The sequence below is a fragment of the Dipodomys spectabilis genome, unplaced genomic scaffold (genome assembly GCF_019054845.1).
Source record: "Dipodomys spectabilis isolate Male_0828 unplaced genomic scaffold, ASM1905484v1 ptg000232l, whole genome shotgun sequence".
NCBI classification, from domain to species: domain Eukaryota; kingdom Metazoa; phylum Chordata; class Mammalia; order Rodentia; family Heteromyidae; genus Dipodomys; species Dipodomys spectabilis.
Window position 1 is genome coordinate 2,449,880 of NW_024870909.1, and position 20,121 is coordinate 2,470,000.

Consider the following 20,121-nt stretch of genomic DNA (forward strand, 5'->3'; position numbering starts at 1 on the left):
AAAAATGAGGAACCACTGAATACATATATTCAAATGAAACAAACGAACCCAAAGAAAACACAAATTAATTCAGTACTCAAGAACTTGCAGGAAATGCAAAGATTTATTTAAAAAAATCAGCTATGATAAGCTTATGAAAAACCTGACTATATGGGAGTCTACTGTTGTGAGGATAGTGGTTAAAGCCCAGACTGGACATAAAGATCTGTACACAATGCCAGACACCTGTTATTCTAAATTCCAGGAAGAATAACACCAAGTGGACTGAGCCCATGATCATACACAAGTAGGAAGCCAGATTCTATCTGAAAATTAATCTGGATAATTTAGGGCTGGGGGCATGACAAACTGGTAAGAACACCCATTTAGGAGACACAAGACACTAAATTCAAACTTTAATATTATGGATGTTAAAGAAAAAAGCTATGACTTCAAAGAATTGGAATAATTGTAAGATTTGAGTATTTGTGTGGAGAAAAATCCATTAGAGAGATAGAGTGAACCCATGTTGCAATGCTTTCTACTTAAGTGATAATGTTATGTGGTACTCCAGACATAACAGAGTTACCTTGCAAAAGTAACTGAGCATGGATGTGCATTTGGGTGATGAAAATACTCTATTTACACAGGTATTATTTAAATAGATTTTTTCGGTAGATTGTAGTTTTTGAAATAAGAGCCTGGGTGATATCCCTGAGCATTTTCTCCACATGTGACCACTTAATTTATTTTAAATTAATTAATTAATTAATTAGTTTGATGCTAATACTAGAGCTTGAAGTCAGGGCCTGGCTCTGTCCCAGAATTTGTTATTTTTTTGTTTTAGTTTTCTCAAGGCTAGCATTTCACTGCTTGTACCATAGCTCCATTTCTAGCTTTTGCTGGTTACTTTCAAATCAAGATCTAATGGACTTTTTTTTCTTGGTCTGGTTTCAAACCACAATTCTCAGATTTCTTCTTTCTGATTAGCTAGGATTAAAGCCATGATCCACCAGTGTGGCTTCTACTTTTTCCTCTATACTTATTTAATGCACATATTTAGATAATTATGTAAAAGGGAGAGTATAGAAGAAAGATGTACATTCATGATATTGTCCTGTCACAAATTCAAGTTAGTAATGTAAATTTCTTCCTAAGACCATACAAAAAAATTCCATAATATAGTGTAAGAGAACTCACTATTGAACAGATGAGCTTTAAGAGCTTTCTAATAGATCCATTATTTATTGTTACTCAACATTAGGAAAAATGTATAATGCAGTAAGTAAAATGGAAGTCCTTTGGAAGACTACTTAAATTCCTTGTTTTTTTAAAGACACTTGTTTTCATCTAAAAAAAATAAGCCTGTCTATTGTCTTCGTGTGATTTTGATGATTGAATATGCTTAATGAAAAGTCAAAATGTATTAGTAGTCCTTTGTTATCAATTCTGACTTTTTCTTTTTGGAGAATATAATGATCAAAGCAATAGTTCAGAATCAGCAAGCAAGATGTCAGAATCATGCTTCCAGTGCAAGTGGGTCACCAGTAAGTAATCCTCACTACCAGTTTCCACAAAGTTTTCTCACAGATACAATCAGCCTGCCTTTTCTAGCTGCTTTCCTAGCCTGTACCTATTCCTTCATTGTACAGGAAAAGTGTGATTCAACTGATTTCAGTCAGATCTGTTACTAGTGCTATCAAGGATTTAGATTCTTATGTAGGCTATTAAAAAGGTATTTACTAATTTCAAGTAAATACATAAATTCTATTTCCATCTTTTTTAAAAAAAAATTCTGCTTGTTCTATAAATTGATCAGAGGCATGGATTTTGTGGATAGCTCATCTATGTCTTTCATGGCTCTCATAGATAATATGATTGTTCCATAATTATCCTAATTTATATTGTTTTATATTTTGGGTTGCATCATTTCACTTTCTGCACTGCCATTTCCCAAATCATTTATATAGGAGGCATTATTTCACATTTTCTCATTCCTAGAATAAGTTGCACATGAAGACACCACTGGTCCTCATTTTCAGTCTGTACTTTGAATATGGAGGAACATCTTTCCTCTGCTCTCCACTTATTCCCTAATCTCCAGTTAGAATAATTTCGAATAGTAAAAATGGAAAAAGAAAATAAATCATGGTGAAAAAACATACGCAGAGAATTCACCAGATATTTCTGACCAGGTCAACCAACATGAACTATTAGGGAAATACATGGACACCTCATTTCCACTGGTACTCAATGTATCTGGTTAGGCAATTCTGATGAAGATGAGGAACAAGATGAAAATATGAGGAATGGTAAAAATTGCAAGAAAAAAAATGGAGAAGGATCCAAGCAAATTTCTTCTTTGGGCTGTGGAAATTACCAGCTTACTACAGTGCAGAGAATACTTTCCAAAAAGGCTACTCATGTGAATACTAGGGATGACGATGAGTATACCCCTCTTCATCGGGAAGCCTACAGTGGACACTTAGACATTGTCCGTGAGTTTTTGGCTCAAGGGGCACGTGCAATAACTGTAGATGGCTGGACACCCCTGCACAGTGCATGTACGTGTAATAATACCAGAGTGGCTTCTTTCTTCTTCATGATGCAGATACCAATGCCCAAACTAAAGGGTTGTTGACCCCCTTGCATCTTGCTGCTGGTAATTGAGATAGCAAAAATACACTGGAACTGTTGAACCAATATGTCAAACCAGGTCTGAAGAACCACTTGGAAGAAACTGCATTTGATATTACCAAAAGGATAAGTATGTATCACTACCTCTTTGAAGTTGTGGAAGGCTGTACAAATTGTTCTCCTAAATCCTAATGATTCGGTTAATTTTCTTAAATTTCAAAAATGTCATTAATTCCTTTTTGTCAATACAACATATTTTCACAATCCAAATAACAACCATATCTTATAGTAACAATTCACGGATTCTGTGGAGTTCTTCAAAGTGAATTGTCTGCTTTTGATGTCAAAATGTATTCAAGAGTTCTTGTATACATCTATAATGTTTTATGCAGAGTTTGTGATTTTGTTGATCGGAAATAATTTTAACTTATCTGTTGAAATGAGTAGTATAGAAACTAAAGATATTTCCATTGTTTGTCTGAAAAAGTATATTTTAAAATATTCTATATTCTATGTTTGTATAGTGTCCATAGTCTCTTTTATTCTCTCCTAGATATAATACATTGAATTCTACATTGTTTTGTAACATATAGGTTCATTAATGTGTCCTTTCAGATTGCATTCCATACAGAAACAGTTTAAGATTCCTTTTTTTCCCCCCTAGGTCCTTTTAGTATTATATTTTTTTGGGATAAAACGACAATGTTGTCTAATTTCAAAAGTTGTGTAAAGGTTATGCTATGTAAAGGCCTTTCTAAGGTGAAAATTTAATACACTGATGTCAAAGTAACTTTTAATTATATGAATTAGGTGTATTGTTTCACTTGTAATTTTGTAATCAACTTTTTAATAGCTGTTTTTCATTTCTTGCATCTGAAGAATGAAAAATTTTGAATACTTCACAAATTTTCATATCATCCTTGTACAAGTGCCATGTTAATCTCTGTATTGTTGTAATTTTGGTATACAAGCTGCTGAAGAATGTAGTATCCTGCAAATTTTAGTAGTTAATGATGAAATATTTATAAAGGCTTATATGCTTAGGTGCCTATTTGTAACAAGGAAACTTTATTGTTCCTAAAAATGCTATTAATCTTATTTCCCTAAATTCTGTGAATAGTTGAAAAAAAATGTTGTTCAGTTGATTGCTCACATTTGCAATTTTTTTGTCAATGACTATTTTAAGTCCTTTTCATTTAGAATTTGATCATATTTTCAAGTATTAATAGCTAAGTCCAAATGAGACGGCTTTTTCAAGTACTTATTTATCCAACTGTGTTAGCTCTGTGGAGCCAATGGATTCAAAGTAAGCCTTGTTTAAGAGCTACTTCTAAACATATGCAGCTGAGATTTTCCCAAATGAGGTCTTACTGGCACAAATGTCTACCTGACCCTTTACCCTTCTTCCATGTAGGAACAGACCAACCAGAATATCTTACTCTGACAGCATAGATTGTATTAGTGGAACCAAACTAATCTTAGTTACAAGGGATCATAGAGAGATGAACAGTTCAGCCAGAACTGTTCATACTAGAAGGCATTTTATCAAAATATGATTGTTTATGATACCTAACATTTCAAAAGTAGCTAAAGCCAAGAAAGTGAAAAAATATTCATATTCATGATTACCTAATGTCTTGGCCTGTCTACCTTCCAAACAGGCAGGAACTTACACTACTGCCATTTTATCACCAAATATTTTCATAGTTGCAAGAGAAGTCCATATATTTCTCTTCATTATTAGGCCTTAAATTGGTAATGTTTTTTATTATTTTTATTTCTATTATTATTTTTATTGTGAACAAAATGTACAGAGGGGTTACATTACGTGGGCAAGATAATGAGTACATTTCTTATCAAGCATTGCAACCTCCTTCTTTGTTTACCCTTCACATCCCTTCCCAGCCTCCCCCCGACCCCCAACCAATCCTCCCCCCCACCAAAATTGTAAAGTTCGTTTTGGACATGACAACTGGTCCACCAGTATCCTTAAACGACTTGGTTTTCCCCTTCTACTTCACAAATTATACTGACATCAAATATAGTGAAAGCAGGGGTTATAATGTGGGGGAGGGACATACAAAGCAACAAAAAGATAATCTTATAAGTGCATTAGAAACAAATGCATGAAAGAAAAAAACCATTTAAATACATATCTTAGGATTCATTTTCCTAACATCACATTATCTGACCTTTTCTGCTTGACTCATACATATACTAGATATTGCAAATAAGAGAAACCATGGGACCTAGCTTTCTTTGGGCCTGGCTTACTTCACTTAATATAATTTTTCCAAGTCTTTCCATTTCCTAACAAATGGGGCAATGCCATTATTTCTGATGGAGGCACAGAATTCCATTGTGTATATATACCACATATTCTTGATCCATTCATCTACTGAGGGGCATCTGGATTGGTTCCAGATCTTAGCTATGGTAAATAATTCTGCAATGAACATAGGTGTGCTGATAGCTATAGTGTGGTCTTGTTTGTAAACATTTGGGTAAATGCCCAAAAGTGAGATTGCTGGGTCATAGGGGAGCTGTGTGTGAAGTTTTTTGAGAACCTCCGTACTGCTTTCCAAAGTGGTTGAACAAGTTTACACTCCCACCAACAATGCAGTAAGATTCCCTTCTGTCCACATCCCCTCCAGCATCTGATGTTATTACAGTTCTTCATTTTTGCCATTCTAACAGGGGTGAGGTAGTATCTCAATGTTGTCTTGATTTGCATTATCACCCTACACCAGAATCAACTCCAAATTGATCAAAGACTTCGGAGTCAAAGCAGACACTCTGAAAACATTACAGGATAGAATAGGAGAAACCCTAGGTCTCCTTGGCTCAGGTCGAAATTTTCTGAATAGAGACCCGGAAACACAACAAATCAAAGAAAGGTTTGACAAATGGGATTGCATGAAGTTGCAGAGCTTCCGCATGGCAAAGGACATAGCTAGCAAGATCAATAGAAAGCCCACGGATTGTGAGAAGATCTTCACTAGCCATACAACGGACACGGGTCTCATATCTAAAATATACTTGGAACTCAAAAAATTAAATCCCCAACATCAAATACTCAAAGAAACAACTGCCCAATAAATAAGTGGGCTAAATACTTAAAGAGAAACTTCTCTGAAGAACAAAGAAGAATGGCCAATAGACACATGAAGAAAATCTCAACCTCCCTAAATTGCTAATGTTTTAACCACAGTGTTTCCTCTTGTGTCCAGGCTGTAAATCTACAAATGGTAAAGCTTTAGGTTTAACTCTACTAAACACTGAGGTAGAGATAATGGAATAATACTTTAAAACAGAGTTGCCTTTGATACCCTAACCACAACAGAACAATGCAAAACATGAGCCTTTTCATTATATTATATATAGTTATATATTTTACATTTTTATGTGATGATTTTATATTTCACACTATGAAAGTTATTAGAATTAATTGATAATTTGACAAATAAATTGATATTTATTCCAGTCAATACAATTAGAATATAAATAATTAGGTTTAGAATATATATCAGAATATAAAATGTATCAATGCAATATTTTAGGTACAAACTTGTGATACCTTCTAAGTGTACATGGCCTTCTGAAATCACATAGCAAAAAATGAGTGTTGTTTTCCTCTAATCTACATGGGATTTTATTCTGCTGCTCTGTATATTGTTTTAACTCGCTGGTCCCAAACTGTTTTTCTCCATATTTCTGAAGCATTCCAGTAATTGTTCCCAAATTTTGCTGATATGATGTCTAAAAAATACTTCTCTTCTGTAGGACCCATGGGTCCTAGGATCTCAGGTCCCAGTTACCTGTATCATTAGATAACAGGGGCAAGACTTCTCACCTAGGCCCATGCAACATGCCAACAGAAAGTATTTGAAGAGCTATCTGGTGGTTAATTGGACATAATCAACTCCCAGGCTTTCCTGCATGGTCTGGCTTATATGTCCTGCTCAGCTTTCTCTCTCAAAGCTGGAGCTCTACCCTCTAGGCCACTGCTCCACTTCTGGTTCACTGGTGGTTTATTGTAGATAAGAGTCTCACCGAATTTCCTGCTCAGCTGGCTTTGAATGGCGATCTCTTGAAGAGGCTTCAAGTGGCTTTTCTCAGGGATTCGCAGAGGAGCCGCTTCACACAAATCCTTAGTCTAAATCTCGAGAGGTACTAGAGAAAAACAGAAACAGGAAGATGCTTCTAGTGTGTTCTAGATACTTAAAGTTGGAGACACAAAACACTCATAATGATTAGATCATTTTATAGGCAAAAGGAGCAATGCAGACAGTATGAGGTTCACTCCAGATTTCGGTCCTCTCATCCTGAGACAGTAAATTCTAGCTCAATTCTAAGTGACAGAATTGGCATATCCTGTGGATATTTGCTCCAAAATACTATGACACTCATTTCTCACGTTTGGCCTCAAACCTGTGACCAGAGAAGAAGATGAGGAGAGAAAGCAACTATAATAAACATTGGGTAGTTTACTTATAAATTCAAACCATTGGAATGACCCTGCTAAGAAGTCAGATTGTCCAGATTAAAAAATGAATAAGAAAGGAAAGAAGATGTCAGTAGCTGCTGATTGTAATCCCACCTCCTTAGGATGCTGAGATGGAGAGAATCTTAGCTTGAATCCAGCCAGTGTAGGAAAGTCTATGACACTGTTACTTCTAAGAGATCACAAAAAAAACAGAATTGAGGCTATGACTCAAGCTTCATGTACTGCCCTTGAGCAAAAGGAGCTCAGGGACAATGCCTAGGCTCATAGTTCAACCTCAGGACCTGCCCCCTCAAAAAGAGCCTGTACTTTCATGTCATTGTCTATGTATGGATGTATTCCTATAGGTGAAGCTATAGAATAGCTATGATGAATGGCACCAAGTTAGGAAATTTGTATTCAATACAATAATTTCGTAACACAGAGACTTCTTTCAAGACAGTGCATGTTCCAGGGAACTCATCACTGTTCCCAGTGTAACCTGAGGGTTTCTCTGCATCCCAGGCCTGCTGGAAGAAGTCTCTCACATTGTGTGGACAGGCAGACGAAAGACCTCACTCCTGTACAGCTTGGTAAAAAACAATTCCACCAGAGCCAGTTAGTGAGGATGAATGTGGGTGTGCTCTGAAGGTCAGGAGAAAAGGGTCTCTTTGTACCCCAAGCTATCTCTCTCCCCAGTGCTCTGTTTTAACAAGTTTTCATTTGTACCACTTTCCATGGCAGATAAAGTTATGTGCACTTATCCTGCTTTTGTGAGACTATGTTTTTGTGTTCAGATAAAGTGCTCAATATAATTCAGGAGTACTTCTGGCAGACAACTAGGGCACTGAATCTAATGAAATGTTTCATTGGAGCAATGATGGGCCTATGATGCCTCTCCTAGGTTTGGGAAATCCAAGTACATGTTGGGTATCACAAAGCTTCCTGTCATCTAGGGCTGGTGAAGCTCATCAGGTTTTGAAACCTTTGACCTCTCCTTGTTGGGCCCTGGGTGGCTAGGTTTTGATCACAAGGCCTTTGTGCTGAGCAGGAGCACAGTGCAGAAGCCCAGTGCTTTACCATTTTGTGTAACAACATCACATCTGGTCTGTGAGTGTGTGTGTTTGTGTGGGGGGGGGGTGGTGGGGTTTGGGTTTGTGTGCACGCACACACATATATGAGTCCTGGAGCTTGAACTCAGGACCTGAGCACTGTACCTAGTTTCTCTTGTAGAAGGATAGCCTTCTCCCACTGGAGCCACAGAGCCACTTCAGGGTTTTTCCTAATGATATGGTCCTGAGAAATCAAGCCTATGGTTTCATAGATGCAAAACACTCTATCCCTAATGCACTTTCCCAGGCCTCTACCTCAGGTTGTTAGTGTTTTCTGTCTTTTGTTGTTGTTGTTGTCAATTGTAGGAGTTGAAGTCTGGGCCTGGGTGCTTTCCTTGAGGTCTTCAGCTCAAGTCTTGTGCTCTACCACTTCAGGTTTTCTGGTGGTTCATTGGAGCTAAGTGTCTCAAAGACTTTCCTGCCCAGGCTTGATTTGAACCTTGATCCTCAGATCTCATTCGCCTGAGTAGCTAGGATTACCAGCATGAGGAAAGCACCCTGCTTCCACTTCAAGTTCTTAGTGGTGAATTGGAGATAATAGTCTCATGGGACCTTTTGTGTCTGGGATATTTTGGAACCCAGATCTTCAGATTTCAGGTTCCTGAGAAGGCGGGATGACAGACCAGCTACTGACCCCTTGGGCTTGGCTTCTGCTGCAAGGGGGTCCATGGTTCCAAGTGGTGAAGTACTAGCCATGAGCCCTAGAGGTAAGGGTCAGCACCTAGAACCCGAGTTCAAGGTTCATGACAGAAAAAAAGTAAACATTTGTCCACAGAAGACAACTCACTAGTCTTCAGTAATACATAATTTTGTACTTACCATGGGAGCATATCTGAGCCTCAATATTCTTGTCTGCATAATCATCTCAGTTGTGGATCCCTCACAAGGGCACGATGTAAGAATGCACCTTGTGAAGGACACAGTACATGTCACTCTTTGCAGGACTCAGCACACAGCATCTTGTGAAACACTTAGCACCCAATGCAGGACTCAGCACACTGCACCCTGTGAAGACTCAGCACATAGCTCTGTTCCACAAGCTGTCATTAAAATTAGGGTGCTTTCATCAATATCATCGTTCTTTAAGGAAAATTTCACAAACCATACAAGTTCACATCTAATGGTTTAATGGGGTGGTTTTTTACTTGGGGGAGGTAGACATGGGGCTTGAACTGAAAGCATGGGGATACTGTTCTAATGATATTTGCTCAAGGCTAGAGGTCTATGACTTGGAGCCATATTTTGAAGAGTCTCATAGACATCCTGCCAGGACTGGGGTTTAAACACCCCGAGCAGCTAAGATGACGGGCATAAGCCAGGATGACATGTGTAACCCATGGAGCTGGGTTGCAGTGGTTTACATGTGCCTAAGTCAGGTTAGGTGGCAGCTGTAAGCACCACACACCTAGCTTGCTCTGTAATGAGGTATTTGAAGTTATGTCCTTCTATAATTGCAGTTAGAACATCCTACCCTTTTTTGGTGGCAGTCCTGGGGCTTGAGTAAGAGCTTATAAACTCTCCCTAAGCATTTGTGCTCAAGGCTAGCACTCAATTGGTTGAAAGATAGCAGAACTTCCTGTTTTTCTATTTATGTGGCACTGAGGAATTGAACACAGGGCTTCATGATTACTAGGTGAGCACTGAACCACAGAGCCCCAGGAGTGAACAAGGTATAAATAGATAGAGATTTCTGTATATAAATATTGTAGACACAAAAAGAGAGATGTCTGCATATTATTAAATTATAGATAATATTAGTACCAATTCTTAGGTATTAAATTATATCTCCATTTAATGATGTGTCCCAATTAACAATTAATAAAGCATCAATTAATAATTACTCAATATCAGTATTGTTTATCATATATGTACATATAGCCATACATATAATTAATATTTCATAGAATGAGACAGATGTCTATATATTATTGAATTATGCATCATGTGTTACTACCAATTATTAGGTATTTAATTATGTCTCCATGTAATTTTTATTCTGTTAATGATTAATAAAATATTAATTAAACTTAATGTACTTCCTATACTTATTGTGTCTAAAATTATCCTAGAATGTTTCACTACTAATTCAATGTTTATCATTTATTGTAGTGACAATTCTTCCACCTATGACATTTTTATCTTTATTACAGCCTATTACATAGCATATAGATTTGCACACATATTAAACATCCTACCTAACACTGAGCACTTTCACAGAAAAGGAAATCATGTGTCACACTCGGCTTCTCACTCCAAGATTACATTTTTGGCAGGGCTGGAATCTAAACTCACGGCCTAAAAGGCTCATTTCATGAATGGGTTACTGCCAGCACAGCAGCCTCTAGCCAAATCAGCTGCCAGGCAGTCCCCAGTCCCTGACATCCTGCCCCGTATGTTGACTCCAAATTGTGCTTAGTGTAGTTATTCATTTTATTTTTTTGTTTTATTCATTTGCAATTTATTTTATTGACTGCTATTATGCATGGAATATTTACAGCATTTATTACATAGGATATAGGTATGCCTAGGTATGAAACTTCATACCTGACACCCAGGACTTTTACAGAAAAGGAAAACGTGTCACCATGGGCTTCTTACTGCACAATTCAATTTTTGTGAGTGCTAGCATCTCAACTCACAGCCACAAAGCCCAATTCATGAATGGGTGAGTGTCAGCACACCAGCCTGTGGCATATGGAGCTGACAAGCAGTTCCTAGCGCCTGAGATTAAGCCCCAAGGGTTGACAAAATAAGAACAGACTGACATGCAGAAGGTAGTACACAAATACATATAGATATTTATAGAGTGCCAAAGATGTCGATACATTATTTAGTTATATAGGCTACATTCCTACCAATTTTTGGGTATTTATTATGCCTCCATGTAATTAATATTATTGTTTTCATACTTAATGAATTATTAATTAAATTAACCACTGTCCCTAAACTATTGCATCCATATAATTAATAGTATTCTCTTAATGTGTCAAAAAATATTCATTAAAATCCATCAGCCTCCTAAAATCAGTCTCTAAATTTATATTAGTATCATTCAGGAACAACAAATTCAACCTTGACATTAATTTCCATCGGTATTCCTGTGAATAGGAACGAGACTCTTAGGATCTCCCTCCATTGGTAAGGGTCAGGACTGGGCTTCGAACACAGAGCCTATTTTGCCGTGTTGGCCTATGGCTTCCCTGGAAGACCATCAGACTTCAGCAATGCCAGGTTAGAAACACTTTTCAGCTGTGTCATTCAGACCCAGGATGATCACCTTGCCGGGAGGTTTTTTTTTTCTTTCTTGTCAGCCTTTGGGGACCCAGGTTCGGCTGTGTGTCCAGTGGCTGCAACCCAGTGTAGAGTGATCAAAGCTGAGGCAGAATTGCCATGCCCTGAGTTCAAGCCCTGTCCTTGACAAAATAAAAATATACACACACATACAGACAGACAGATACAGACATACATTAAAAATATTTTAAAAATTATGAAGCTCCTTGGCTTGGAATTCAGGCCATTTTTCTGCCAGGCCTGGGATTTGAACTCAGGGTTTTGTTCAATCTGCAGCAATGTGGGGGAAGGGGAAGATCACCGAGCTGGAAGACAAGAAATTCAGGCCTGATCCCAGGGGCTGAATTCAAGCCCTAGCACTCCAAAAAATAATATTCGTATACGTTTTAAATACATGATTTATATTTACATACACATGTTTACTGCATATGGCAGTTAGTGTAGTTATTCATTTTATTTTGTGTTTTATTTATTTATTATATATTTTAGACAGTATGATTACATGTATAACATTTTTTACATCCTATTGCATAGGACACAGATTTGCTTATGTATTATACATCATTGCTTAGACCCAGCACTTTCACTGATAAGGAAAACATGTGGGACAATTGGCTTCTTCCACCAGGATTAAGTTTTGGGCAGTTCTGTGATTTGAACTTCGGGCCTAGAAGGCCCACTTCATGAATGGGTCAATGTTAGCACACCAGTCTGATTCAAATGAAGATGTAGGGCAAATATGAAGACCTGAGTTCAAGCCCTAGGAGTGGTCAATATATAAACAGATAGATGTGTAGATTCAAGTGTGTGTGTGTGTGTGTGTGTGTGTGTGTGTATTTACATATGTATATATATCTATAAATAAATTTATACAGAGACAGATAGACATTTATGTAGATTCTAATGTATAATTATATATAAAGAGTGATGTCCATATCTTATTTTTATATATTTTATTACTACCAATTATTTAGTCTAAAATTATGCCTCCATTAATTAATCACGGTAGGAAACAATAAAGTATTAATTAAATTAATCAATGACCTATATTTATTTCATACAATCTTATACTAGAATGACTAGCTAATTAGTAATTTAATTAGTACATGACAAACATTCTATTATTGTTCCTATAGATAGGAACGAGTTCTCTAGGATCTTCAGCTCTGTAGATGGCAGTCCCAGGATCGAACTCAGGGCCTAGGTTTCTGGGTTGGGCTCAGGCTTCACTGACAGCCCACCAGCCTTCGGCCATGCAAGGTCTCGTACAATTTTCAAGCCGAGTCATTAAGACCCAGGATGGTCACAGTGCTAAGGAAACAAAGGTAAAACTGTTGTGTAAAACTTCCTGGTTTTTCCTCTTCCATCATGGTTGGTTTGTTATTTTTGCCAAAGCTGGTAGTTGAACTCTGGTCCTAGGATCCCTGGATCATCTGTGGGTGTAAAAGCTGCACCCCAGCCTAGGGTAATCAAGGCTGAGGCAGAGTTGTGATGACCTGAATTCAAGCCCCATGCCTGCACCACCAATAAAGTTAAGGTCCTGGCTAGGAATTTGGGCCATTTTATCTGCCAGACCTGGGATTTGAACTCAGGGAATGGTTAACTCTATTTTGCTCTGGGTGAAGTGGAAGCTAACCTCCTGGAAGAAAAAAATTCAGGAGCATTTCCCAGGGTGTGAATTCCAGCCCCAGAACAGGCAATAATAATATTTATATACATGTATAATGTGTATCATATATATGTATTTGCATAGATATTACATATTGTACCTAGGACACAATATTTCCACACAAAGGAAAACAGGACAATATTGGCTTCTTACTCACCTATTGACTTCGGCACTGCTGGGATTTGAACTCAGGGCATAGAATGCCCAATTAATCAAGGTGTCATTGTAAGCACAGCAGTCTCAAACAAATTCACTGCCAGGCAGTTCCCAGGACCTGAGTTCTAGCCCCAGGAGTGGCCAATATACAAATAGGTAGATTTGTAAATTGCTGCAAATAAATATATATATGTATATATTTAGAGAGAGATGTATATGTATATATCTATATATATATATATAGATATATATATATATATGTATTCCACTGTATATTTAAACATATAAATATATTGATAGAATGTGAGATGTCTGTATATTATTAAATTACATGTAATATATTACTAATAATTATTAGGTATTAAATTATTGTTAAATTACTAGGTATTAGGTATTAAATTATGCCTCAATTTAATGATGTATCATGGATTAAGGCACAATAAAGTGCTACCTTGTGTAAAAGGATCTCAGGCACAATGTCCAGGCTCATAGTTCAAGTCTCAGGACCTGCACCAAAAATAAAAAAGAGCCAGTAACTCCATGTGTCTATGTATGTATGCATGTATTTCTATCGGTGAACATACAGTCGTTATGAAGAAAGGAAAACAACTAAGATATTTGCTTTGAATAGAATGATGTCATAGAACAGAGAGTGCTTTCATGACAGTGCATGATCCTGGTCAAAAAAAATTAAGACCCAGGCATGGAATTTGCACCATTTTTCTGGCAAGCCTGGGATTTAAATTCAGGATATGATTAACTCTCTGACACTGTGGGGAAGGGGAAACTCACCGTGGTGGAAGACAAGAATTTCAGACCAGTTTCCAGGGACGGAATTCAAGCCCCAGCATTGTTAAAAATAATATTCATACATGAGATCTATTTACGTACATGGGTTTACTCCATATGACATTTGTTACCCTTATTTATTTTTATTTATTTTATTTAATATTATTACATATATAACATTTATTTCATTTATTACATCTTATCACATGGATTTATTTGCATATGGATTAGACATCATATTGAGACCCAGGACTTTCACCAAGAAGGGAAATAAATGTGTCAAAATTGGCTTCTGACTCCACATATAAACTTTTGGCCATGCTGGGACTTGAACTCACAGCCCACAATGCCCAATTCATGAATGGGTCAGTTGTAAAACAAAAGCCTTTGGCAAACAGAGCTGCCAGTCAGTTCTGAGGACCTTCAATGAAGCAATAGCATTGGTGGATACATAGATAGATAGACAGATAGATAGATAGATACATAGATACATAGATAGATAGATAGACAGACAGATAAATAGATAGATAGATAGACAGACAGACAGATGTGTAGTTTGCTATATATATGAGAGAGAGACAATGTAAGGATATTAAATTATATATATTATGAATTATTAGTTATTGAATTATGCTTCCACTTAATGAAGTATCATGGTTGAATACTTATTAAAGCATTAATGTAAAAGTAGTCACTATTCCTTAATTAGGAGAATCATACCATTGTGCTAGAATGGAAGACATAATCCAATAGTTTTTGTGTGGCATTCTATAAGAGAATCATGAAATAACTGCAAATTTAATAGTTACTTTTATAACATTACAGTAAGCATTCCTATAGATAGGAATGATTTTCTCAAGATCTCCGGCCATTTGTATGTGACAGTCCTGGCATTTGAACTACAGACCTGGGTAGTTTACTTTGAAATGCAAACCATTAGAATGACACTGTGAAGATTTCAGATTGTCACGATGAAAGAAAAGTATGAGAAGAAAGAAACTCAGGTGTCAGCAGATCTTGCCTGTAATCCTAGCTCTTCAGGAGGTTGAGAGGTAGGGAATGCCGGTTTGAATTCAGCCAGGACAGGAAAGTCCATCACATTCTCATTTCTGAGGGACCACAGGAATACAAAATCTCCATGAGTGGGGCTATGGCTCAAGGGCAGAACACTATCTTTGAGCAAAAGTAGCTCAGGGACAGTGCCTAGGCTCATAGTACAACCCCCGCAACAGCCAAAAAAAAAAAGCCAGTAACTCTATGTGTCCCCATGTATGTATGCATATATTTCTATCAGTGAAGGTCCAGAGTCCCTATGGTGAAAGGCATCCAGCTAGGAAATTTGCTTTGAATAGAATGATTTCATAACACAGAAAGTGCTTTCAAGACAGTTCGTGTTCCGGGGCTCCCTTTGCTGTTCCCATTTTATCCTGAGGTTTTCTCCTCACCAGGGACTGCTGGAGGAAGTCTGCCTCATTGTTGGAACAGGCAGACAAATGCCCTCACTCCTGTACTGCTGTGTAACAAAAATCTCCATAGAGGCCAATTAGTGAGGAGGAGTGTGGGCTGGCTCTGAAGGCCAGGAGAAAAAGGCCTCTTTGTACCCCCAAGCTATCTCTCTCTCCAGTGCTGTTTTGACAGGAAGTCTTTATTTGTGCCACCTCCCATGATAGGCCAAGTTCCCTGCACTTATCCTGTCTTTGTTAGACTGTGTTCTAGTTTTAAAATAACCTGCTACAGTTAATTCAAGGGTCCTTCTTGCAGACAACTAGGTAGCTGAACCTAATGAAATGACTCATTATTGGCAATGGTGCCTCCCTACGTTCCTGGAAGACTGCTAAATCTAAGCACATGTGTAATATCACAATGCTTCCTGTCATCTAGGGCTGGTGAAGCTCATCAGATTTTGAAACCTTTGACCTCTCCTAGTTGGGCCCTGGGTGGCTGTGTTTCAGGGTTGAACACAGGACCTGGGTGCTTACCATGAGCTCAGAACAGAAGCTCAGTGCTTTAGCATTTGGTGTCACAGCTTCACTTCTGGCATCAGTGTGTGTGTGTGTGTGTGTGTGTGTGTGTGTGTGTGTGTGTGTGTGTGTGTGTGTGTGTACATGTATGTGTGTTCATTCACTCGTCCTCGAGCTTGAACTCAGAACCTGAGAACAGTACTTGAGTTTCTCCTGTACAAGGATAGCATTCTACTACTTGAGCCACACAGCCACTTCAGGCGTTTTGTTAGTGATGTGGTACTAAGGAATCAAACCCAGGGATTCATACATGCAAAACACTCTACCCATAAGACACATTCTCAGTACGCCACTGCAGGTTTCTTTCTTTCTTTTCTTGGAAGTTGGAAGAATTGAAATCTAGGCCTGGGTGCTGTCCTTGAGCTCTTCAGCTGAAGCCAATTGCTTGAGCTACAGTACCCCTTCTGGTTTTTGGTGGGTCACTGGAGAGAAGCGTCTCAAGGAATTTTCTGCCCAGGCTGGTTTTGGACCCATGATCCTCAGCTTTCTGCCACCTGAGTAGCTTGTACGACAGGCGGGAGGCTTACACTTCAAGTTTCTAAATGGTGAATAGGAGATAAAAGTCTCATGGGACCATTTGTGTCTAGGATAGTTTTGAACCCAGATCGTCAGATCTCAGCTTCCTGAGTATGACAGTCCTTAGCTACTGTACGCCTAGACCCTAACATTCTGTTGTAAGGTGTTCCTTGGCTTCACGTGGTAGGACACTAGCCATGATCCCAACAGGTAAGTGTCAGTGGCTAGGTCCTGAGTTCAAGGTTCATGACTGAGAAACTTAAACCAAAAAATTGTCTTCAGGAGACAACTCACTAGAGATAGGTACATACATAATTTTGGCCCTGACAGGGGCAAATCATCATCTTACTTGTGGAGCTCTTACAAGAACCAGATGAAAAAATGCACCGCGTGAATGTCTCAGCACACAACATCTCATGAAGGACTGATCACATAGCTGTATCCCACATGCTGTCATTAAATTAAGATGCTTTCATCAGTATCACCATTCTTTCAGAAACACCTCACAAACAGTCCAAATTTAGATTTTAGAGGGATGGGGTTTTGGGGGGAGGGCATCAGCCATGGACTTGCACTGACAGTTTGGGGGTACTGTCCTAAGATTTTTTGCTCAAGACTAGAGCTCTACCACTTTGAGCCACAGCTCAGAGTTTCACAGACATCCTGACAGGGCCTGGTTTTAAACCCACCAGTGTCAGATCTCAGTCCCTGAGTATCTTGGATGACAGGGGTAAGTAAGCCAGCAGCATCCGGTTCTGTGGAGATGGGTTGCAGTGGTTCACCTCTGGCTAAGTCAGGTTAGACGGCAGCTGTCAGAACTAGACTCCCTCCTTGCTCTGTGATGGGGTATTTGCAGCCCTATTCTTATATAGTTGCAGTCAGAACATTCTATATTTTCCTTTTTATTTTTTGTTTTGGTGCCAGTCATGGGTCTTGAGGAAGGGTCTAGACACAGTCCCTAATCTTTTATGCTCAAAGTTAGTGCTCAACTGTTTGAGCGACAGCACAACTTCTGGATTTTCCTATGCACACAGTAGTGAGGAATCGAAACAAGGGCTTTGTACGTACTAGGCGAGCACTCTATCACTCAGCCCCATTAGTGACAAGTGTATAAAAAGATAAATGTTTAGACTTGCAGATAGATAGATAGATAGATAGATAGATAGATAGATAGATAGATAGATAGATAGATAGATAGATGGATAGATGTATATAACGTGAGATGTCTCTATATTATGAAATTGCATATACAATATTACTACCAATTATTGGCAATTAAATTATTCCTTCCTTTTTTAAGCATCATGATTGAATACATAATAAAATATTAACTGAAAATTATTCAAAGTTGTATAATTGTGTATAATTTTATAATATAAATTGTACACTAACTACTAAGGTAATTGTTACTTTTACAAAATTCCATTCACACAGATGTATATTGGAAATTGTTTCTTAGAATCTCCTGCCATCCCGGCAGTCCAGGATTTGATTTCCAGGCTTAAGTTGCCAGTTTCGGCTTGGCTTCCCTAATAGTCATCCAAATATCAGCAATGTAAGGTCATTTACACTTTCTGGGCATTGTCATTTAGAACCAGGATGGTCAAAATGCAAAGAAAAAAAAAAAGTAAAACCACCTCCTTGAACTTCTCAGTTTTACCCTTCTCGTTTTTATTTTTATTTTTGCCAGCCCCGAAATTTGAACTCGGGACCTAGGATGCAAGGATCGGCTGTGGCAGAGATACCAAGACCTGAGTTCAAGCCCGGTGCTTGGCCAAAAACATCATCATCATCATCATCATCATCATCATCATCATCATGGCTTGGAATTTGCCCCATTTTTCTGGCAGGCCTGGGATTTAAACTCAGGGTCTGGGGAATTCTGAGGCACTATGGGTGAAGGGGAAGATCACCGTCCTCGAAGACAAGCAATTCAGACAAGTTCCCAGGGCCTGAATTGAAGCCCCAGCACTATAAAATATAATAGTCATATATTAGATCTATGTCATATGGGTTTACTCCATATGATATTTATTACCCTTATTTATTTAGTATTATTGTACATACAACATTTATTTTATTACATCATATCACATATACTGAGACCCAGGACTTTCACAGAGAAGGAAAAAATTTGTCAAAATTGACTTCTTACTCCATGAATAAATTTTTGGCCATGCGGGGATTTCAACTCACAGCCTACAATGCCCAATTCATAAATGGGGTCACAGTCTTAGCACACCACCCTCCAGCAAACTGAGCTGCCAGGAAGTTCTGAGGACCTATAATCAAGCCACAGTAGTGCCCAATATATATATATATATATGTACATATATATACATGTGTATATATATACATGTATATATATATATATGTGTATATATACAAAGGGAATATTATATTATTAAGTTATATATATAATTACCAATTATTAGTTATTAAACTATGCCTCCATTTAATGAAGAATCATCATTGAATGCTTACAAAAGCATTAATAAAATATCAGTGAATATCCTTAATCATACTATGGTGCTAGAATGGAAGATATAAATTCAATAATTTTTGTGTGGCATTCTAAAATAGAATCATGAATTAATTTCAAATTTACTTATTACTTTTATAACATTCCATTAGCATTCAAATGAATAGGAATGAGCTTGCAGTATCTCCCTCTATTTGTGGGTGCCAGTCCTAGCATTCGAATTCCAGGCCTGGGAAGTTTTCTTGGAATGCAAACCTTGGAATGACACCATTAAGATTTTAGATTGTCACGAAAAAAAAGAACAACAAGAAGAAAAGTAAGCCAGGTTGTCAGTGGTTCCTCCCTGTGATCCTAGCTCCTCAGAAGGCTGAGATGCCAATTTGAATGCAGCCTGGGCAGGAAATTCCGCGACCCTTGTATTTCTTAAGAGATCACAGGAAAACAAAAGAAATAAACAAACAAAATCCCTGAATGGTTCAAGATGCAGAGCACTACCATTGAGCAAAAGGAGCTCAGCGACAGGGCCTGGATGATGGGCTTTCAGCAGGTTGCCCATGCCCAGCCCCCCAACCTGGGCAAGCTGGAAGAAGCCCTCAGAGAGTACTAAGTCTGCAGCTTGAACAAAGCATCCTTCCCTGCCATTTAAGAACTGAAGCCACGAAGGCTTTGCCTGGGCTGGTGTGTGCAACTGGTGTTGAGGAACCTATGCAACTCTATTTTACTGAAGACCCCAACTCAGTTCTGCCACCCTTGACCTATTCCAGCCACAGACAGTCCTGGGAACACTAGATGCCAGGATGTGGAGATATCTGAAATAGCATTGCACAGACAATTTGGGGAAACACATGGTGTTTGCTTAAGGCAGGATGTCAAGGTATCAGAAACTCCAGAACAGCCCCTTCTGGGGTCTGGTGACCATTATCTAAACCAGACATCCTGCAGTTTAGCACATATCCTCTTGAGACTTCCCTGTGGTACAAGCCAAC

General features: G+C 38.2%; 1 pseudogene; it reads right to left on the bottom strand.

Annotated features, from left to right (window-relative positions):
* Nucleotides 1–3,499: 3,499 nt before the first annotated feature.
* LOC122123942 lies at nucleotides 3,500–3,599 on the bottom strand (annotated as a pseudogene).
* Between the last annotated feature and the right edge of the window lie 16,522 nt (nucleotides 3,600–20,121).